This window comes from Schistocerca serialis, unplaced genomic scaffold, assembly GCF_023864345.2.
Source record: "Schistocerca serialis cubense isolate TAMUIC-IGC-003099 unplaced genomic scaffold, iqSchSeri2.2 HiC_scaffold_755, whole genome shotgun sequence".
Classification (NCBI taxonomy): Eukaryota; Metazoa; Arthropoda; class Insecta; order Orthoptera; family Acrididae; genus Schistocerca; species Schistocerca serialis.
The window spans coordinates 49,581-64,692 of NW_026048359.1; the positions used below are offsets into that span (position 1 = coordinate 49,581).

Genomic DNA, 15,112 nt, shown 5'->3' on the forward strand with positions numbered 1-15,112 from the left:
TGCATCTGCTACCATCTGTACCCGAAACCTTCGTAATCGCCTTCACGCGTCGGACCCGAGTGTCAATTGCTCACATCGAATAAGAAATTCATTTGATATTGACGGCGAGCTTTTTGCGCTGACTCAGCCACTGACGTGCGATCACTTTGCACAAAACGCTAGGGCTCGTCCGGGATTTGAACCCGGGACCTCCTGCACCCTAAGCAGGAATCATACCCCTAGACCAACGAGCCCTGTGACACGGCAATGCCAATTATTCCAGTCCATCCATGTCGTCCAGGGTGCCATGGAGGTATCGTGTACGCTGGCGGGATGGGGGCGGTGCGAATTCCCGCGATCGGCTTCCTTCCTGGGCTATTGGTACCTTCATGTAGAGCTGCCGCTGGGCTCGCACTGAATGCTGCTGAGAAAGTGATTGCTTTTGCTGATATGACTTGCAATAACGACTGCGCGAAACGCCGCTATCTCGTTAGGGGTGCTACGGCAGACACCCTCTCGAGCACCCCGAAGACTTCTTGAGCCCTCGGCTGTGATGGGTTCCAGGCTGACAAAGGAACTGTCGTGTGTGCATTCGCGGACGAGAGAAAGTCTGAGGCAAGTTCGAGTGAACATGGATGGACTTGTCAGGTCCGTCGTTTCCGTAGTGTAGCGGTTATCACGTCTGCTTCACACGCAGAAGGTCCCCGGTTCGATCCCGGGCGGGAACAGTATTTTCCTGCCTATGTCGTATTGTCCTCCAATGAGCCACGTCGTGTGTGGATCTGCTGCATGTCCCTTCGTTTGCAAGTACCACATTTATTGAATTTTTTAGTTACGATGGCAACATCACTATAAGTCGTCTGTGAAGTAAGGTGCACACAAGCAGTTTCCGTGGTGTAGCGGTTATCACGTCTGCCTAACACGCAGAAGGTCCCCGGTTCGATCCCGGGCGGAAACACTTTTTCATCTCTTTAAGCAAGACGTACTAACATGCATCTGCTACCATCTGTACCCGAAACCTTCGTAATCGCCTTCACGCGTCGGACCCGAGTGTCAATTGCTCACATCGAATAAGAAATTCATTTGATATTGACGGCGAGCTTTTTGCGCTGACTCAGCCACTGACGTGCGATCACTTTGCACAAAACGCTAGGGCTCGTCCGGGATTTGAACCCGGGACCTCCTGCACCCTAAGCAGGAATCATACCCCTAGACCAACGAGCCCTGTGACACGGCGAATGCCAATTATTCCAGTCCCTCTATGTCGTCCAGGGTGCCCTGGAAGTCTCGTGTACGCTGGCGGGATGGGGGCGGCGCGAATTCCTGCGGTCGGCGGCCTTCCTGGGCTATTGGTACCTTCATGTAGAGCTGCCGCTGGGCTCGCACTGCCTGCTGCTGAGAAAGTGATTGCTTTTGCTGATATGACTTGCAATAACGATTGCGCGAAACGCCGCTATCTCGTTAGGGGTGCTACGGCAGACACCCTCTCGAGCACCCCGAAGACTTCTTGAGCCCTCGGCTGTGATGGGTTCCAGGCTGACAAAAGAACTGTCGTGTGTGCATTCGCGGACGAGAGAAAGTCTGAGGCAAGTTCGAGTGAACAAGGATGGACTCCTCAGGTCCGTCGTTTCCGTAGTGTAGCGGTTATCACGTCTGCTTCACACGCAGAAGGTCCCCGGTTCGATCCCGGGCGGGAACAGTATTTTCCTGCCTATGTCGTATTGTCCTCCAATGAGCCACGTCGTGTGTGGATCTGCTGCATGTCCCTTCGTTTGCAAGTACCACATTTATTGAATTTTTTAGTTACGATGGCAACATCACTATAAATCGTCTGTGAAGTAAGGTGCACACAAGCAGTTTCCGTGGTGTAGCGGTTATCACGTCTGCCTAACACGCAGAAGGTCCCCGGTTCGATCCCGGGCGGAAACACTTTTCCATCTCTTTAAGCAAGACGTACTAACATGCATCTGCTACCATCTGTACCCGAAACCTTCGTAATCGCCTTCACGCGTCGGACCCGAGTGTCAATTGCTCACATCGAATAAGAAATTCATTTGATATTGACGGCGAGCTTTTTGCGCTGACTCAGCCACTGACGTGCGATCACTTTGCACAAAACGCTAGGGCTCGTCCGGGATTTGAACCCGGGACCTCCTGCACCCTAAGCAGGAATCATACCCCTAGACCAACGAGCCCTGTGACACGGCAATGCCAATTATTCCAGTCCATCCATGTCGTCCAGGGTGCCATGGAGGTATCGTGTACGCTGGCGGGATGGGGGCGGTGCGAATTCCCGCGATCGGCTTCCTTCCTGGGCTATTGGTACCTTCATGTAGAGCTGCCGCTGGGCTCGCACTGAATGCTGCTGAGAAAGTGATTGCTTTTGCTGATATGACTTGCAATAACGACTGCGCGAAACGCCGCTATCTCGTTAGGGGTGCTACGGCAGACACCCTCTCGAGCACCCCGAAGACTTCTTGAGCCCTCGGCTGTGATGGGTTCCAGGCTGACAAAGGAACTGTCGTGTGTGCATTCGCGGACGAGAGAAAGTCTGAGGCAAGTTCGAGTGAACATGGATGGACTCCTCAGGTCCGTCGTTTCCGTAGTGTAGCGGTTATCACGTCTGCTTCACACGCAGAAGGTCCCCGGTTCGATCCCGGGCGGGAACAGTATTTTCCTGCCTATGTCGTATTGTCCTCCAATGAGCCACGTCGTGTGTGGATCTGCTGCATGTCCCTTCGTTTGCAAGTACCACATTTATTGAATTTTTTAGTTACGATGGCAACATCACTATAAGTCGTCTGTGAAGTAAGGTGCACACAAGCAGTTTCCGTGGTGTAGCGGTTATCACGTCTGCCTAACACGCAGAAGGTCCCCGGTTCGATCCCGGGCGGAAACACTTTTTCATCTCTTTAAGCAAGACGTACTAACATGCATCTGCTACCATCTGTACCCGAAACCTTCGTAATCGCCTTCACGCGTCGGACCCGAGTGTCAATTGCTCACATCGAATAAGAAATTCATTTGATATTGACGGCGAGCTTTTTGCGCTGACTCAGCCACTGACGTGCGATCACTTTGCACAAAACGCTAGGGCTCGTCCGGGATTTGAACCCGGGACCTCCTGCACCCTAAGCAGGAATCATACCCCTAGACCAACGAGCCCTGTGACACGGCGAATGCCAATTATTCCAGTCCCTCGATGTCGTCCAGGGTGCCCTGGAAGTCTCGTGTACGCTGGCGGGATGGGGGCGGCGCGAATTCCTGCGGTCGGCGGCCTTCCTGGGCTATTGGTACCTTCATGTAGAGCTGCCGCTGGGCTCGCACTGCCTGCTGCTGAGAAAGTGATTGCTTTTGCTGATATGACTTGCAATAACGACTGCGCGAAACGCCGCTATCTCGTTAGGGGTGCTACGGCAGACACCCTCTCGAGCACCCCCAAGACTTCTTGAGCCCTCGGCTGTGATGGGTTCCAGGCTGACAAAAGAACTGTCGTGTGTGCATTCGCGGACGAGAGAAAGTCTGAGGCAAGTTCGAGTGAACAAGGATGGACTCCTCAGGTCCGTCGTTTCCGTAGTGTAGCGGTTATCACGTCTGCTTCACACGCAGAAGGTCCCCGGTTCGATCCCGGGCGGGAACAGTATTTTCCTGCCTATGTCGTATTGTCCTCCAATGAGCCACGTCGTGTGTGGATCTGCTGCATGTCCCTTCGTTTGCAAGTACCACATTTATTGAATTTTTTAGTTACGATGGCAACATCACTATAAATCGTCTGTGAAGTAAGGTGCACACAAGCAGTTTCCGTGGTGTAGCGGTTATCACGTCTGCCTAACACGCAGAAGGTCCCCGGTTCGATCCCGGGCGGAAACACTTTTCCATCTCTTTAAGCAAGACGTACTAACATGCATCTGCTACCATCTGTACCCGAAACCTTCGTAATCGCCTTCACGCGTCGGACCCGAGTGTCAATTGCTCACATCGAATAAGAAATTCATTTGATATTGACGGCGAGCTTTTTGCGCTGACTCAGCCACTGACGTGCGATCACTTTGCACAAAACGCTAGGGCTCGTCCGGGATTTGAACCCGGGACCTCCTGCACCCTAAGCAGGAATCATACCCCTAGACCAACGAGCCCTGTGACACGGCAATGCCAATTATTCCAGTCCATCCATGTCGTCCAGGGTGCCATGGAGGTATCGTGTACGCTGGCGGGATGGGGGCGGTGCGAATTCCCGCGATCGGCTTCCTTCCTGGGCTATTGGTACCTTCATGTAGAGCTGCCGCTGGGCTCGCACTGAATGCTGCTGAGAAAGTGATTGCTTTTGCTGATATGACTTGCAATAACGACTGCGCGAAACGCCGCTATCTCGTTAGGGGTGCTACGGCAGACACCCTCTCGAGCACCCCGAAGACTTCTTGAGCCCTCGGCTGTGATGGGTTCCAGGCTGACAAAGGAACTGTCGTGTGTGCATTCGCGGACGAGAGAAAGTCTGAGGCAAGTTCGAGTGAACATGGATGGACTCCTCAGGTCCGTCGTTTCCGTAGTGTAGCGGTTATCACGTCTGCTTCACACGCAGAAGGTCCCCGGTTCGATCCCGGGCGGGAACAGTATTTTCCTGCCTATGTCGTATTGTCCTCCAATGAGCCACGTCGTGTGTGGATCTGCTGCATGTCCCTTCGTTTGCAAGTACCACATTTATTGAATTTTTTAGTTACGATGGCAACATCACTATAAGTCGTCTGTGAAGTAAGGTGCACACAAGCAGTTTCCGTGGTGTAGCGGTTATCACGTCTGCCTAACACGCAGAAGGTCCCCGGTTCGATCCCGGGCGGAAACACTTTTTCATCTCTTTAAGCAAGACGTACTAACATGCATCTGCTACCATCTGTACCCGAAACCTTCGTAATCGCCTTCACGCGTCGGACCCGAGTGTCAATTGCTCACATCGAATAAGAAATTCATTTGATATTGACGGCGAGCTTTTTGCGCTGACTCAGCCACTGACGTGCGATCACTTTGCACAAAACGCTAGGGCTCGTCCGGGATTTGAACCCGGGACCTCCTGCACCCTAAGCAGGAATCATACCCCTAGACCAACGAGCCCTGTGACACGGCGAATGCCAATTATTCCAGTCCCTCGATGTCGTCCAGGGTGCCCTGGAAGTCTCGTGTACGCTGGCGGGATGGGGGCGGCGCGAATTCCTGCGGTCGGCGGCCTTCCTGGGCTATTGGTACCTTCATGTAGAGCTGCCGCTGGGCTCGCACTGCCTGCTGCTGAGAAAGTGATTGCTTTTGCTGATATGACTTGCAATAACGACTGCGCGAAACGCCGCTATCTCGTTAGGGGTGCTACGGCAGACACCCTCTCGAGCACCCCGAAGACTTCTTGAGCCCTCGGCTGTGATGGGTTCCAGGCTGACAAAAGAACTGTCGTGTGTGCATTCGCGGACGAGAGAAAGTCTGAGGCAAGTTCGAGTGAACAAGGATGGACTCCTCAGGTCCGTCGTTTCCGTAGTGTAGCGGTTATCACGTCTGCTTCACACGCAGAAGGTCCCCGGTTCGATCCCGGGCGGGAACAGTATTTTCCTGCCTATGTCGTATTGTCCTCCAATGAGCCACGTCGTGTGTGGATCTGCTGCATGTCCCTTCGTTTGCAAGTACCACATTTATTGAATTTTTTAGTTACGATGGCAACATCACTATAAATCGTCTGTGAAGTAAGGTGCACACAAGCAGTTTCCGTGGTGTAGCGGTTATCACGTCTGCCTAACGCGCAGAAGGTCCCCGGTTCGATCCCGGGCGGAAACACTTTTCCATCTCTTTAAGCAAGACGTACTAACATGCATCTGCTACCATCTGTACCCGAAACCTTCGTAATCGCCTTCACGCGTCGGACCCGAGTGTCAATTGCTCACATCGAATAAGAAATTCATTTGATATTGACGGCGAGCTTTTTGCGCTGACTCAGCCACTGACGTGCGATCACTTTGCACAAAACGCTAGGGCTCGTCCGGGATTTGAATCCGGGACCTCCTGCACCCTAAGCAGGAATCATACCCCTAGACCAACGAGCCCTGTGACACGGCAATGCCAATTATTCCAGTCCATCCATGTCGTCCAGGGTGCCATGGAGGTATCGTGTACGCTGGCGGGATGGGGGCGGTGCGAATTCCCGCGATCGGCTTCCTTCCTGGGCTATTGGTACCTTCATGTAGAGCTGCCGCTGGGCTCGCACTGCCTGCTGCTGAGAAAGTGATTGCTTTTGCTGATATGACTTGCAATAACGACTGCGCGAAACGCCGCTATCTCGTTAGGGGTGCTACGGCAGACACCCTCTCGAGCACCCCGAAGACTTCTTGAGCCCTCGGCTGTGATGGGTTCCAGGCTGACAAAAGAACTGTCGTGTGTGCATTCGCGGACGAGAGAAAGTCTGAGGCAAGTTCGAGTGAACAAGGATGGACTCCTCAGGTCCGTCGTTTCCGTAGTGTAGCGGTTATCACGTCTGCTTCACACGCAGAAGGTCCCCGGTTCGATCCCGGGCGGGAACAGTATTTTCCTGCCTATGTCGTATTGTCCTCCAATGAGCCACGTCGTGTGTGGATCTGCTGCATGTCCCTTCGTTTGCAAGTACCACATTTATTGAATTTTTTAGTTACGATGGCAACATCACTATAAATCGTCTGTGAAGTAAGGTGCACACAAGCAGTTTCCGTGGTGTAGCGGTTATCACGTCTGCCTAACACGCAGAAGGTCCCCGGTTCGATCCCGGGCGGAAACACTTTTCCATCTCTTTAAGCAAGACGTACTAACATGCATCTGCTACCATCTGTACCCGAAACCTTCGTAATCGCCTTCACGCGTCGGACCCGAGTGTCAATTGCTCACATCGAATAAGAAATTCATTTGATATTGACGGCGAGCTTTTTGCGCTGACTCAGCCACTGACGTGCGATCACTTTGCACAAAACGCTAGGGCTCGTCCGGGATTTGAACCCGGGACCTCCTGCACCCTAAGCAGGAATCATACCCCTAGACCAACGAGCCCTGTGACACGGCAATGCCAATTATTCCAGTCCATCCATGTCGTCCAGGGTGCCATGGAGGTATCGTGTACGCTGGCGGGATGGGGGCGGTGCGAATTCCCGCGATCGGCTTCCTTCCTGGGCTATTGGTACCTTCATGTAGAGCTGCCGCTGGGCTCGCACTGAATGCTGCTGAGAAAGTGATTGCTTTTGCTGATATGACTTGCAATAACGACTGCGCGAAACGCCGCTATCTCGTTAGGGGTGCTACGGCAGACACCCTCTCGAGCACCCCGAAGACTTCTTGAGCCCTCGGCTGTGATGGGTTCCAGGCTGACAAAGGAACTGTCGTGTGTGCATTCGCGGACGAGAGAAAGTCTGAGGCAAGTTCGAGTGAACATGGATGGACTCCTCAGGTCCGTCGTTTCCGTAGTGTAGCGGTTATCACGTCTGCTTCACACGCAGAAGGTCCCCGGTTCGATCCCGGGCGGGAACAGTATTTTCCTGCCTATGTCGTATTGTCCTCCAATGAGCCACGTCGTGTGTGGATCTGCTGCATGTCCCTTCGTTTGCAAGTACCACATTTATTGAATTTTTTAGTTACGATGGCAACATCACTATAAGTCGTCTGTGAAGTAAGGTGCACACAAGCAGTTTCCGTGGTGTAGCGGTTATCACGTCTGCCTAACACGCAGAAGGTCCCCGGTTCGATCCCGGGCGGAAACACTTTTTCATCTCTTTAAGCAAGACGTACTAACATGCATCTGCTACCATCTGTACCCGAAACCTTCGTAATCGCCTTCACGCGTCGGACCCGAGTGTCAATTGCTCACATCGAATAAGAAATTCATTTGATATTGACGGCGAGCTTTTTGCGCTGACTCAGCCACTGACGTGCGATCACTTTGCACAAAACGCTAGGGCTCGTCCGGGATTTGAACCCGGGACCTCCTGCACCCTAAGCAGGAATCATACCCCTAGACCAACGAGCCCTGTGACACGGCGAATGCCAATTATTCCAGTCCCTCGATGTCGTCCAGGGTGCCCTGGAAGTCTCGTGTACGCTGGCGGGATGGGGGCGGCGCGAATTCCTGCGGTCGGCGGCCTTCCTGGGCTATTGGTACCTTCATGTAGAGCTGCCGCTGGGCTCGCACTGCCTGCTGCTGAGAAAGTGATTGCTTTTGCTGATATGACTTGCAATAACGACTGCGCGAAACGCCGCTATCTCGTTAGGGGTGCTACGGCAGACACCCTCTCGAGCACCCCGAAGACTTCTTGAGCCCTCGGCTGTGATGGGTTCCAGGCTGACAAAAGAACTGTCGTGTGTGCATTCGCGGACGAGAGAAAGTCTGAGGCAAGTTCGAGTGAACAAGGATGGACTCCTCAGGTCCGTCGTTTCCGTAGTGTAGCGGTTATCACGTCTGCTTCACACGCAGAAGGTCCCCGGTTCGATCCCGGGCGGGAACAGTATTTTCCTGCCTATGTCGTATTGTCCTCCAATGAGCCACGTCGTGTGTGGATCTGCTGCATGTCCCTTCGTTTGCAAGTACCACATTTATTGAATTTTTTAGTTACGATGGCAACATCACTATAAATCGTCTGTGAAGTAAGGTGCACACAAGCAGTTTCCGTGGTGTAGCGGTTATCACGTCTGCCTAACACGCAGAAGGTCCCCGGTTCGATCCCGGGCGGAAACACTTTTCCATCTCTTTAAGCAAGACGTACTAACATGCATCTGCTACCATCTGTACCCGAAACCTTCGTAATCGCCTTCACGCGTCGGACCCGAGTGTCAATTGCTCACATCGAATAAGAAATTCATTTGATATTGACGGCGAGCTTTTTGCGCTGACTCAGCCACTGACGTGCGATCACTTTGCACAAAACGCTAGGGCTCGTCCGGGATTTGAACCCGGGACCTCCTGCACCCTAAGCAGGAATCATACCCCTAGACCAACGAGCCCTGTGACACGGCAATGCCAATTATTCCAGTCCATCCATGTCGTCCAGGGTGCCATGGAGGTATCGTGTACGCTGGCGGGATGGGGGCGGTGCGAATTCCCGCGATCGGCTTCCTTCCTGGGCTATTGGTACCTTCATGTAGAGCTGCCGCTGGGCTCGCACTGAATGCTGCTGAGAAAGTGATTGCTTTTGCTGATATGACTTGCAATAACGACTGCGCGAAACGCCGCTATCTCGTTAGGGGTGCTACGGCAGACACCCTCTCGAGCACCCCGAAGACTTCTTGAGCCCTCGGCTGTGATGGGTTCCAGGCTGACAAAGGAACTGTCGTGTGTGCATTCGCGGACGAGAGAAAGTCTGAGGCAAGTTCGAGTGAACATGGATGGACTCCTCAGGTCCGTCGTTTCCGTAGTGTAGCGGTTATCACGTCTGCTTCACACGCAGAAGGTCCCCGGTTCGATCCCGGGCGGGAACAGTATTTTCCTGCCTATGTCGTATTGTCCTCCAATGAGCCACGTCGTGTGTGGATCTGCTGCATGTCCCTTCGTTTGCAAGTACCACATTTATTGAATTTTTTAGTTACGATGGCAACATCACTATAAATCGTCTGTGAAGTAAGGTGCACACAAGCAGTTTCCGTGGTGTAGCGGTTATCACGTCTGCCTAACACGCAGAAGGTCCCCGGTTCGATCCCGGGCGGAAACACTTTTCCATCTCTTTAAGCAAGACGTACTAACATGCATCTGCTACCATCTGTACCCGAAACCTTCGTAATCGCCTTCACGCGTCGGACCCGAGTGTCAATTGCTCACATCGAATAAGAAATTCATTTGATATTGACGGCGAGCTTTTTGCGCTGACTCAGCCACTGACGTGCGATCACTTTGCACAAAACGCTAGGGCTCGTCCGGGATTTGAACCCGGGACCTCCTGCACCCTAAGCAGGAATCATACCCCTAGACCAACGAGCCCTGTGACACGGCAATGCCAATTATTCCAGTCCATCCATGTCGTCCAGGGTGCCATGGAGGTATCGTGTACGCTGGCGGGATGGGGGCGGTGCGAATTCCCGCGATCGGCTTCCTTCCTGGGCTATTGGTACCTTCATGTAGAGCTGCCGCTGGGCTCGCACTGAATGCTGCTGAGAAAGTGATTGCTTTTGCTGATATGACTTGCAATAACGACTGCGCGAAACGCCGCTATCTCGTTAGGGGTGCTACGGCAGACACCCTCTCGAGCACCCCGAAGACTTCTTGAGCCCTCGGCTGTGATGGGTTCCAGGCTGACAAAGGAACTGTCGTGTGTGCATTCGCGGACGAGAGAAAGTCTGAGGCAAGTTCGAGTGAACATGGATGGACTCCTCAGGTCCGTCGTTTCCGTAGTGTAGCGGTTATCACGTCTGCTTCACACGCAGAAGGTCCCCGGTTCGATCCCGGGCGGGAACAGTATTTTCCTGCCTATGTCGTATTGTCCTCCAATGAGCCACGTCGTGTGTGGATCTGCTGCATGTCCCTTCGTTTGCAAGTACCACATTTATTGAATTTTTTAGTTACGATGGCAACATCACTATAAGTCGTCTGTGAAGTAAGGTGCACACAAGCAGTTTCCGTGGTGTAGCGGTTATCACGTCTGCCTAACACGCAGAAGGTCCCCGGTTCGATCCCGGGCGGAAACACTTTTTCATCTCTTTAAGCAAGACGTACTAACATGCATCTGCTACCATCTGTACCCGAAACCTTCGTAATCGCCTTCACGCGTCGGACCCGAGTGTCAATTGCTCACATCGAATAAGAAATTCATTTGATATTGACGGCGAGCTTTTTGCGCTGACTCAGCCACTGACGTGCGATCACTTTGCACAAAACGCTAGGGCTCGTCCGGGATTTGAACCCGGGACCTCCTGCACCCTAAGCAGGAATCATACCCCTAGACCAACGAGCCCTGTGACACGGCGAATGCCAATTATTCCAGTCCCTCGATGTCGTCCAGGGTGCCCTGGAAGTCTCGTGTACGCTGGCGGGATGGGGGCGGCGCGAATTCCTGCGGTCGGCGGCCTTCCTGGGCTATTGGTACCTTCATGTAGAGCTGCCGCTGGGCTCGCACTGCCTGCTGCTGAGAAAGTGATTGCTTTTGCTGATATGACTTGCAATAACGACTGCGCGAAACGCCGCTATCTCGTTAGGGGTGCTACGGCAGACACCCTCTCGAGCACCCCGAAGACTTCTTGAGCCCTCGGCTGTGATGGGTTCCAGGCTGACAAAAGAACTGTCGTGTGTGCATTCGCGGACGAGAGAAAGTCTGAGGCAAGTTCGAGTGAACAAGGATGGACTCCTCAGGTCCGTCGTTTCCGTAGTGTAGCGGTTATCACGTCTGCTTCACACGCAGAAGGTCCCCGGTTCGATCCCGGGCGGGAACAGTATTTTCCTGCCTATGTCGTATTGTCCTCCAATGAGCCACGTCGTGTGTGGATCTGCTGCATGTCCCTTCGTTTGCAAGTACCACATTTATTGAATTTTTTAGTTACGATGGCAACATCACTATAAATCGTCTGTGAAGTAAGGTGCACACAAGCAGTTTCCGTGGTGTAGCGGTTATCACGTCTGCCTAACACGCAGAAGGTCCCCGGTTCGATCCCGGGCGGAAACACTTTTCCATCTCTTTAAGCAAGACGTACTAACATGCATCTGCTACCATCTGTACCCGAAACCTTCGTAATCGCCTTCACGCGTCGGACCCGAGTGTCAATTGCTCACATCGAATAAGAAATTCATTTGATATTGACGGCGAGCTTTTTGCGCTGACTCAGCCACTGACGTGCGATCACTTTGCACAAAACGCTAGGGCTCGTCCGGGATTTGAACCCGGGACCTCCTGCACCCTAAGCAGGAATCATACCCCTAGACCAACGAGCCCTGTGACACGGCAATGCCAATTATTCCAGTCCATCCATGTCGTCCAGGGTGCCATGGAGGTATCGTGTACGCTGGCGGGATGGGGGCGGTGCGAATTCCCGCGATCGGCTTCCTTCCTGGGCTATTGGTACCTTCATGTAGAGCTGCCGCTGGGCTCGCACTGAATGCTGCTGAGAAAGTGATTGCTTTTGCTGATATGACTTGCAATAACGACTGCGCGAAACGCCGCTATCTCGTTAGGGGTGCTACGGCAGACACCCTCTCGAGCACCCCGAAGACTTCTTGAGCCCTCGGCTGTGATGGGTTCCAGGCTGACAAAGGAACTGTCGTGTGTGCATTCGCGGACGAGAGAAAGTCTGAGGCAAGTTCGAGTGAACATGGATGGACTCCTCAGGTCCGTCGTTTCCGTAGTGTAGCGGTTATCACGTCTGCTTCACACGCAGAAGGTCCCCGGTTCGATCCCGGGCGGGAACAGTATTTTCCTGCCTATGTCGTATTGTCCTCCAATGAGCCACGTCGTGTGTGGATCTGCTGCATGTCCCTTCGTTTGCAAGTACCACATTTATTGAATTTTTTAGTTACGATGGCAACATCACTATAAGTCGTCTGTGAAGTAAGGTGCACACAAGCAGTTTCCGTGGTGTAGCGGTTATCACGTCTGCCTAACACGCAGAAGGTCCCCGGTTCGATCCCGGGCGGAAACACTTTTTCATCTCTTTAAGCAAGACGTACTAACATGCATCTGCTACCATCTGTACCCGAAACCTTCGTAATCGCCTTCACGCGTCGGACCCGAGTGTCAATTGCTCACATCGAATAAGAAATTCATTTGATATTGACGGCGAGCTTTTTGCGCTGACTCAGCCACTGACGTGCGATCACTTTGCACAAAACGCTAGGGCTCGTCCGGGATTTGAACCCGGGACCTCCTGCACCCTAAGCAGGAATCATACCCCTAGACCAACGAGCCCTGTGACACGGCGAATGCCAATTATTCCAGTCCCTCGATGTCGTCCAGGGTGCCCTGGAAGTCTCGTGTACGCTGGCGGGATGGGGGCGGCGCGAATTCCTGCGGTCGGCGGCCTTCCTGGGCTATTGGTACCTTCATGTAGAGCTGCCGCTGGGCTCGCACTGCCTGCTGCTGAGAAAGTGATTGCTTTTGCTGATATGACTTGCAATAACGACTGCGCGAAACGCCGCTATCTCGTTAGGGGTGCTACGGCAGACACCCTCTCGAGCACCCCGAAGACTTCTTGAGCCCTCGGCTGTGATGGGTTCCAGGCTGACAAAAGAACTGTCGTGTGTGCATTCGCGGACGAGAGAAAGTCTGAGGCAAGTTCGAGTGAACAAGGATGGACTCCTCAGGTCCGTCGTTTCCGTAGTGTAGCGGTTATCACGTCTGCTTCACACGCAGAAGGTCCCCGGTTCGATCCCGGGCGGGAACAGTATTTTCCTGCCTATGTCGTATTGTCCTCCAATGAGCCACGTCGTGTGTGGATCTGCTGCATGTCCCTTCGTTTGCAAGTACCACATTTATTGAATTTTTTAGTTACGATGGCAACATCACTATAAATCGTCTGTGAAGTAAGGTGCACACAAGCAGTTTCCGTGGTGTAGCGGTTATCACGTCTGCCTAACACGCAGAAGGTCCCCGGTTCGATCCCGGGCGGAAACACTTTTCCATCTCTTTAAGCAAGACGTACTAACATGCATCTGCTACCATCTGTACCCGAAACCTTCGTAATCGCCTTCACGCGTCGGACCCGAGTGTCAATTGCTCACATCGAATAAGAAATTCATTTGATATTGACGGCGAGCTTTTTGCGCTGACTCAGCCACTGACGTGCGATCACTTTGCACAAAACGCTAGGGCTCGTCCGGGATTTGAATCCGGGACCTCCTGCACCCTAAGCAGGAATCATACCCCTAGACCAACGAGCCCTGTGACACGGCAATGCCAATTATTCCAGTCCATCCATGTCGTCCAGGGTGCCATGGAGGTATCGTGTACGCTGGCGGGATGGGGGCGGTGCGAATTCCCGCGATCGGCTTCCTTCCTGGGCTATTGGTACCTTCATGTAGAGCTGCCGCTGGGCTCGCACTGCCTGCTGCTGAGAAAGTGATTGCTTTTGCTGATATGACTTGCAATAACGACTGCGCGAAACGCCGCTATCTCGTTAGGGGTGCTACGGCAGACACCCTCTCGAGCACCCCGAAGACTTCTTGAGCCCTCGGCTGTGATGGGTTCCAGGCTGACAAAAGAACTGTCGTGTGTGCATTCGCGGACGAGAGAAAGTCTGAGGCAAGTTCGAGTGAACAAGGATGGACTCCTCAGGTCCGTCGTTTCCGTAGTGTAGCGGTTATCACGTCTGCTTCACACGCAGAAGGTCCCCGGTTCGATCCCGGGCGGGAACAGTATTTTCCTGCCTATGTCGTATTGTCCTCCAATGAGCCACGTCGTGTGTGGATCTGCTGCATGTCCCTTCGTTTGCAAGTACCACATTTATTGAATTTTTTAGTTACGATGGCAACATCACTATGCTGCCGCTGGGCTCGCACTGCCTGCTGCTGAGAAAGTGATTGCTTTTGCTGATATGACTTGCAATAACGACTGCGCGAAACGCCGCTATCTCGTTAGGGGTGCTACGGCAGACACCCTCTCGAGCACCCCGAAGACTTCTTGAGCCCTCGGCTGTGATGGGTTCCAGGCTGACAAAAGAACTGTCGTGTGTGCATTCGCGGACGAGAGAAAGTCTGAGGCAAGTTCGAGTGAACAAGGATGGACTCCTCAGGTCCGTCGTTTCCGTAGTGTAGCGGTTATCACGTCTGCTTCACACGCAGAAGGTCCCCGGTTCGATCCCGGGCGGGAACAGTATTTTCCTGCCTATGTCGTATTGTCCTCCAATGAGCCACGTCGTGTGTGGATCTGCTGCATGTCCCTTCGTTTGCAAGTACCACATTTATTGAATTTTTTAGTTACGATGGCAACATCACTATAAATCGTCTGTGAAGTAAGGTGCACACAAGCAGTTTCCGTGGTGTAGCGGTTATCACGTCTGCCTAACACGCAGAAGGTCCCCGGTTCGATCCCGGGCGGAAACACTTTTCCATCTCTTTAAGCAAGACGTACTAACATGCATCTGCTACCATCTGTACCCGAAACCTTCGTAATCGCCTTCACGCGTCGGACCCGAGTGTCAATTGCTCACATCGAATAAGAAATTCATTTGATAT

At 53.0% G+C, this 15,112-nt stretch overlaps 46 non-coding genes across 46 annotated transcripts; 31 read left to right on the forward strand and 15 right to left on the reverse strand.

Annotated features, from left to right (window-relative positions):
- Positions 1 to 161: 161 nt before the first annotated feature.
- Trnap-agg (transfer RNA proline (anticodon AGG)) lies at positions 162 to 233 on the reverse strand. Its single transcript has one exon. It is a non-coding gene; the product is annotated as a tRNA-Pro (tRNA).
- Positions 234 to 634: 401 nt separating this feature from the next.
- On the forward strand, positions 635 to 707 carry Trnav-cac (transfer RNA valine (anticodon CAC)). The gene has a single exon. It is a non-coding gene; the product is annotated as a tRNA-Val (tRNA).
- A 157-nt stretch (positions 708 to 864) lies between these two features.
- On the forward strand, positions 865 to 937 carry Trnav-aac (transfer RNA valine (anticodon AAC)). Its single transcript has one exon. It is a non-coding gene; the product is annotated as a tRNA-Val (tRNA).
- A 194-nt stretch (positions 938 to 1,131) lies between these two features.
- Trnap-agg (transfer RNA proline (anticodon AGG)) lies at positions 1,132 to 1,203 on the reverse strand. The gene has a single exon. It is a non-coding gene; the product is annotated as a tRNA-Pro (tRNA).
- A 402-nt stretch (positions 1,204 to 1,605) lies between these two features.
- On the forward strand, positions 1,606 to 1,678 carry Trnav-cac (transfer RNA valine (anticodon CAC)). Its single transcript has one exon. It is a non-coding gene; the product is annotated as a tRNA-Val (tRNA).
- Positions 1,679 to 1,835: 157 nt separating this feature from the next.
- Trnav-aac (transfer RNA valine (anticodon AAC)) lies at positions 1,836 to 1,908 on the forward strand. The gene has a single exon. It is a non-coding gene; the product is annotated as a tRNA-Val (tRNA).
- A 194-nt stretch (positions 1,909 to 2,102) lies between these two features.
- Positions 2,103 to 2,174, reverse strand: Trnap-agg (transfer RNA proline (anticodon AGG)). Its single transcript has one exon. It is a non-coding gene; the product is annotated as a tRNA-Pro (tRNA).
- A 401-nt stretch (positions 2,175 to 2,575) lies between these two features.
- On the forward strand, positions 2,576 to 2,648 carry Trnav-cac (transfer RNA valine (anticodon CAC)). The gene has a single exon. It is a non-coding gene; the product is annotated as a tRNA-Val (tRNA).
- Positions 2,649 to 2,805: 157 nt separating this feature from the next.
- Trnav-aac (transfer RNA valine (anticodon AAC)) lies at positions 2,806 to 2,878 on the forward strand. The gene has a single exon. It is a non-coding gene; the product is annotated as a tRNA-Val (tRNA).
- Positions 2,879 to 3,072: 194 nt separating this feature from the next.
- Trnap-agg (transfer RNA proline (anticodon AGG)) lies at positions 3,073 to 3,144 on the reverse strand. The gene has a single exon. It is a non-coding gene; the product is annotated as a tRNA-Pro (tRNA).
- A 402-nt stretch (positions 3,145 to 3,546) lies between these two features.
- On the forward strand, positions 3,547 to 3,619 carry Trnav-cac (transfer RNA valine (anticodon CAC)). Its single transcript has one exon. It is a non-coding gene; the product is annotated as a tRNA-Val (tRNA).
- A 157-nt stretch (positions 3,620 to 3,776) lies between these two features.
- Trnav-aac (transfer RNA valine (anticodon AAC)) lies at positions 3,777 to 3,849 on the forward strand. Its single transcript has one exon. It is a non-coding gene; the product is annotated as a tRNA-Val (tRNA).
- A 194-nt stretch (positions 3,850 to 4,043) lies between these two features.
- Trnap-agg (transfer RNA proline (anticodon AGG)) lies at positions 4,044 to 4,115 on the reverse strand. The gene has a single exon. It is a non-coding gene; the product is annotated as a tRNA-Pro (tRNA).
- Positions 4,116 to 4,516: 401 nt separating this feature from the next.
- Positions 4,517 to 4,589, forward strand: Trnav-cac (transfer RNA valine (anticodon CAC)). The gene has a single exon. It is a non-coding gene; the product is annotated as a tRNA-Val (tRNA).
- Positions 4,590 to 4,746: 157 nt separating this feature from the next.
- Trnav-aac (transfer RNA valine (anticodon AAC)) lies at positions 4,747 to 4,819 on the forward strand. Its single transcript has one exon. It is a non-coding gene; the product is annotated as a tRNA-Val (tRNA).
- Positions 4,820 to 5,013: 194 nt separating this feature from the next.
- Trnap-agg (transfer RNA proline (anticodon AGG)) lies at positions 5,014 to 5,085 on the reverse strand. The gene has a single exon. It is a non-coding gene; the product is annotated as a tRNA-Pro (tRNA).
- A 402-nt stretch (positions 5,086 to 5,487) lies between these two features.
- Positions 5,488 to 5,560, forward strand: Trnav-cac (transfer RNA valine (anticodon CAC)). The gene has a single exon. It is a non-coding gene; the product is annotated as a tRNA-Val (tRNA).
- A 157-nt stretch (positions 5,561 to 5,717) lies between these two features.
- On the forward strand, positions 5,718 to 5,790 carry Trnav-aac (transfer RNA valine (anticodon AAC)). Its single transcript has one exon. It is a non-coding gene; the product is annotated as a tRNA-Val (tRNA).
- Positions 5,791 to 5,984: 194 nt separating this feature from the next.
- Positions 5,985 to 6,056, reverse strand: Trnap-agg (transfer RNA proline (anticodon AGG)). The gene has a single exon. It is a non-coding gene; the product is annotated as a tRNA-Pro (tRNA).
- A 401-nt stretch (positions 6,057 to 6,457) lies between these two features.
- On the forward strand, positions 6,458 to 6,530 carry Trnav-cac (transfer RNA valine (anticodon CAC)). The gene has a single exon. It is a non-coding gene; the product is annotated as a tRNA-Val (tRNA).
- A 157-nt stretch (positions 6,531 to 6,687) lies between these two features.
- Trnav-aac (transfer RNA valine (anticodon AAC)) lies at positions 6,688 to 6,760 on the forward strand. Its single transcript has one exon. It is a non-coding gene; the product is annotated as a tRNA-Val (tRNA).
- A 194-nt stretch (positions 6,761 to 6,954) lies between these two features.
- Trnap-agg (transfer RNA proline (anticodon AGG)) lies at positions 6,955 to 7,026 on the reverse strand. Its single transcript has one exon. It is a non-coding gene; the product is annotated as a tRNA-Pro (tRNA).
- Positions 7,027 to 7,427: 401 nt separating this feature from the next.
- On the forward strand, positions 7,428 to 7,500 carry Trnav-cac (transfer RNA valine (anticodon CAC)). Its single transcript has one exon. It is a non-coding gene; the product is annotated as a tRNA-Val (tRNA).
- A 157-nt stretch (positions 7,501 to 7,657) lies between these two features.
- Positions 7,658 to 7,730, forward strand: Trnav-aac (transfer RNA valine (anticodon AAC)). The gene has a single exon. It is a non-coding gene; the product is annotated as a tRNA-Val (tRNA).
- Positions 7,731 to 7,924: 194 nt separating this feature from the next.
- On the reverse strand, positions 7,925 to 7,996 carry Trnap-agg (transfer RNA proline (anticodon AGG)). Its single transcript has one exon. It is a non-coding gene; the product is annotated as a tRNA-Pro (tRNA).
- A 402-nt stretch (positions 7,997 to 8,398) lies between these two features.
- On the forward strand, positions 8,399 to 8,471 carry Trnav-cac (transfer RNA valine (anticodon CAC)). The gene has a single exon. It is a non-coding gene; the product is annotated as a tRNA-Val (tRNA).
- A 157-nt stretch (positions 8,472 to 8,628) lies between these two features.
- Positions 8,629 to 8,701, forward strand: Trnav-aac (transfer RNA valine (anticodon AAC)). The gene has a single exon. It is a non-coding gene; the product is annotated as a tRNA-Val (tRNA).
- Positions 8,702 to 8,895: 194 nt separating this feature from the next.
- On the reverse strand, positions 8,896 to 8,967 carry Trnap-agg (transfer RNA proline (anticodon AGG)). The gene has a single exon. It is a non-coding gene; the product is annotated as a tRNA-Pro (tRNA).
- A 401-nt stretch (positions 8,968 to 9,368) lies between these two features.
- Positions 9,369 to 9,441, forward strand: Trnav-cac (transfer RNA valine (anticodon CAC)). Its single transcript has one exon. It is a non-coding gene; the product is annotated as a tRNA-Val (tRNA).
- Positions 9,442 to 9,598: 157 nt separating this feature from the next.
- Trnav-aac (transfer RNA valine (anticodon AAC)) lies at positions 9,599 to 9,671 on the forward strand. The gene has a single exon. It is a non-coding gene; the product is annotated as a tRNA-Val (tRNA).
- A 194-nt stretch (positions 9,672 to 9,865) lies between these two features.
- Positions 9,866 to 9,937, reverse strand: Trnap-agg (transfer RNA proline (anticodon AGG)). Its single transcript has one exon. It is a non-coding gene; the product is annotated as a tRNA-Pro (tRNA).
- A 401-nt stretch (positions 9,938 to 10,338) lies between these two features.
- Positions 10,339 to 10,411, forward strand: Trnav-cac (transfer RNA valine (anticodon CAC)). Its single transcript has one exon. It is a non-coding gene; the product is annotated as a tRNA-Val (tRNA).
- Positions 10,412 to 10,568: 157 nt separating this feature from the next.
- Trnav-aac (transfer RNA valine (anticodon AAC)) lies at positions 10,569 to 10,641 on the forward strand. Its single transcript has one exon. It is a non-coding gene; the product is annotated as a tRNA-Val (tRNA).
- Positions 10,642 to 10,835: 194 nt separating this feature from the next.
- Trnap-agg (transfer RNA proline (anticodon AGG)) lies at positions 10,836 to 10,907 on the reverse strand. The gene has a single exon. It is a non-coding gene; the product is annotated as a tRNA-Pro (tRNA).
- Positions 10,908 to 11,309: 402 nt separating this feature from the next.
- Positions 11,310 to 11,382, forward strand: Trnav-cac (transfer RNA valine (anticodon CAC)). Its single transcript has one exon. It is a non-coding gene; the product is annotated as a tRNA-Val (tRNA).
- A 157-nt stretch (positions 11,383 to 11,539) lies between these two features.
- Positions 11,540 to 11,612, forward strand: Trnav-aac (transfer RNA valine (anticodon AAC)). The gene has a single exon. It is a non-coding gene; the product is annotated as a tRNA-Val (tRNA).
- A 194-nt stretch (positions 11,613 to 11,806) lies between these two features.
- On the reverse strand, positions 11,807 to 11,878 carry Trnap-agg (transfer RNA proline (anticodon AGG)). The gene has a single exon. It is a non-coding gene; the product is annotated as a tRNA-Pro (tRNA).
- Positions 11,879 to 12,279: 401 nt separating this feature from the next.
- Trnav-cac (transfer RNA valine (anticodon CAC)) lies at positions 12,280 to 12,352 on the forward strand. The gene has a single exon. It is a non-coding gene; the product is annotated as a tRNA-Val (tRNA).
- Positions 12,353 to 12,509: 157 nt separating this feature from the next.
- Trnav-aac (transfer RNA valine (anticodon AAC)) lies at positions 12,510 to 12,582 on the forward strand. The gene has a single exon. It is a non-coding gene; the product is annotated as a tRNA-Val (tRNA).
- A 194-nt stretch (positions 12,583 to 12,776) lies between these two features.
- Positions 12,777 to 12,848, reverse strand: Trnap-agg (transfer RNA proline (anticodon AGG)). The gene has a single exon. It is a non-coding gene; the product is annotated as a tRNA-Pro (tRNA).
- Positions 12,849 to 13,250: 402 nt separating this feature from the next.
- Positions 13,251 to 13,323, forward strand: Trnav-cac (transfer RNA valine (anticodon CAC)). Its single transcript has one exon. It is a non-coding gene; the product is annotated as a tRNA-Val (tRNA).
- Positions 13,324 to 13,480: 157 nt separating this feature from the next.
- Positions 13,481 to 13,553, forward strand: Trnav-aac (transfer RNA valine (anticodon AAC)). Its single transcript has one exon. It is a non-coding gene; the product is annotated as a tRNA-Val (tRNA).
- A 194-nt stretch (positions 13,554 to 13,747) lies between these two features.
- Trnap-agg (transfer RNA proline (anticodon AGG)) lies at positions 13,748 to 13,819 on the reverse strand. The gene has a single exon. It is a non-coding gene; the product is annotated as a tRNA-Pro (tRNA).
- Positions 13,820 to 14,220: 401 nt separating this feature from the next.
- On the forward strand, positions 14,221 to 14,293 carry Trnav-cac (transfer RNA valine (anticodon CAC)). The gene has a single exon. It is a non-coding gene; the product is annotated as a tRNA-Val (tRNA).
- Positions 14,294 to 14,677: 384 nt separating this feature from the next.
- On the forward strand, positions 14,678 to 14,750 carry Trnav-cac (transfer RNA valine (anticodon CAC)). Its single transcript has one exon. It is a non-coding gene; the product is annotated as a tRNA-Val (tRNA).
- A 157-nt stretch (positions 14,751 to 14,907) lies between these two features.
- Positions 14,908 to 14,980, forward strand: Trnav-aac (transfer RNA valine (anticodon AAC)). The gene has a single exon. It is a non-coding gene; the product is annotated as a tRNA-Val (tRNA).
- Positions 14,981 to 15,112: the final 132 nt, after the last annotated feature.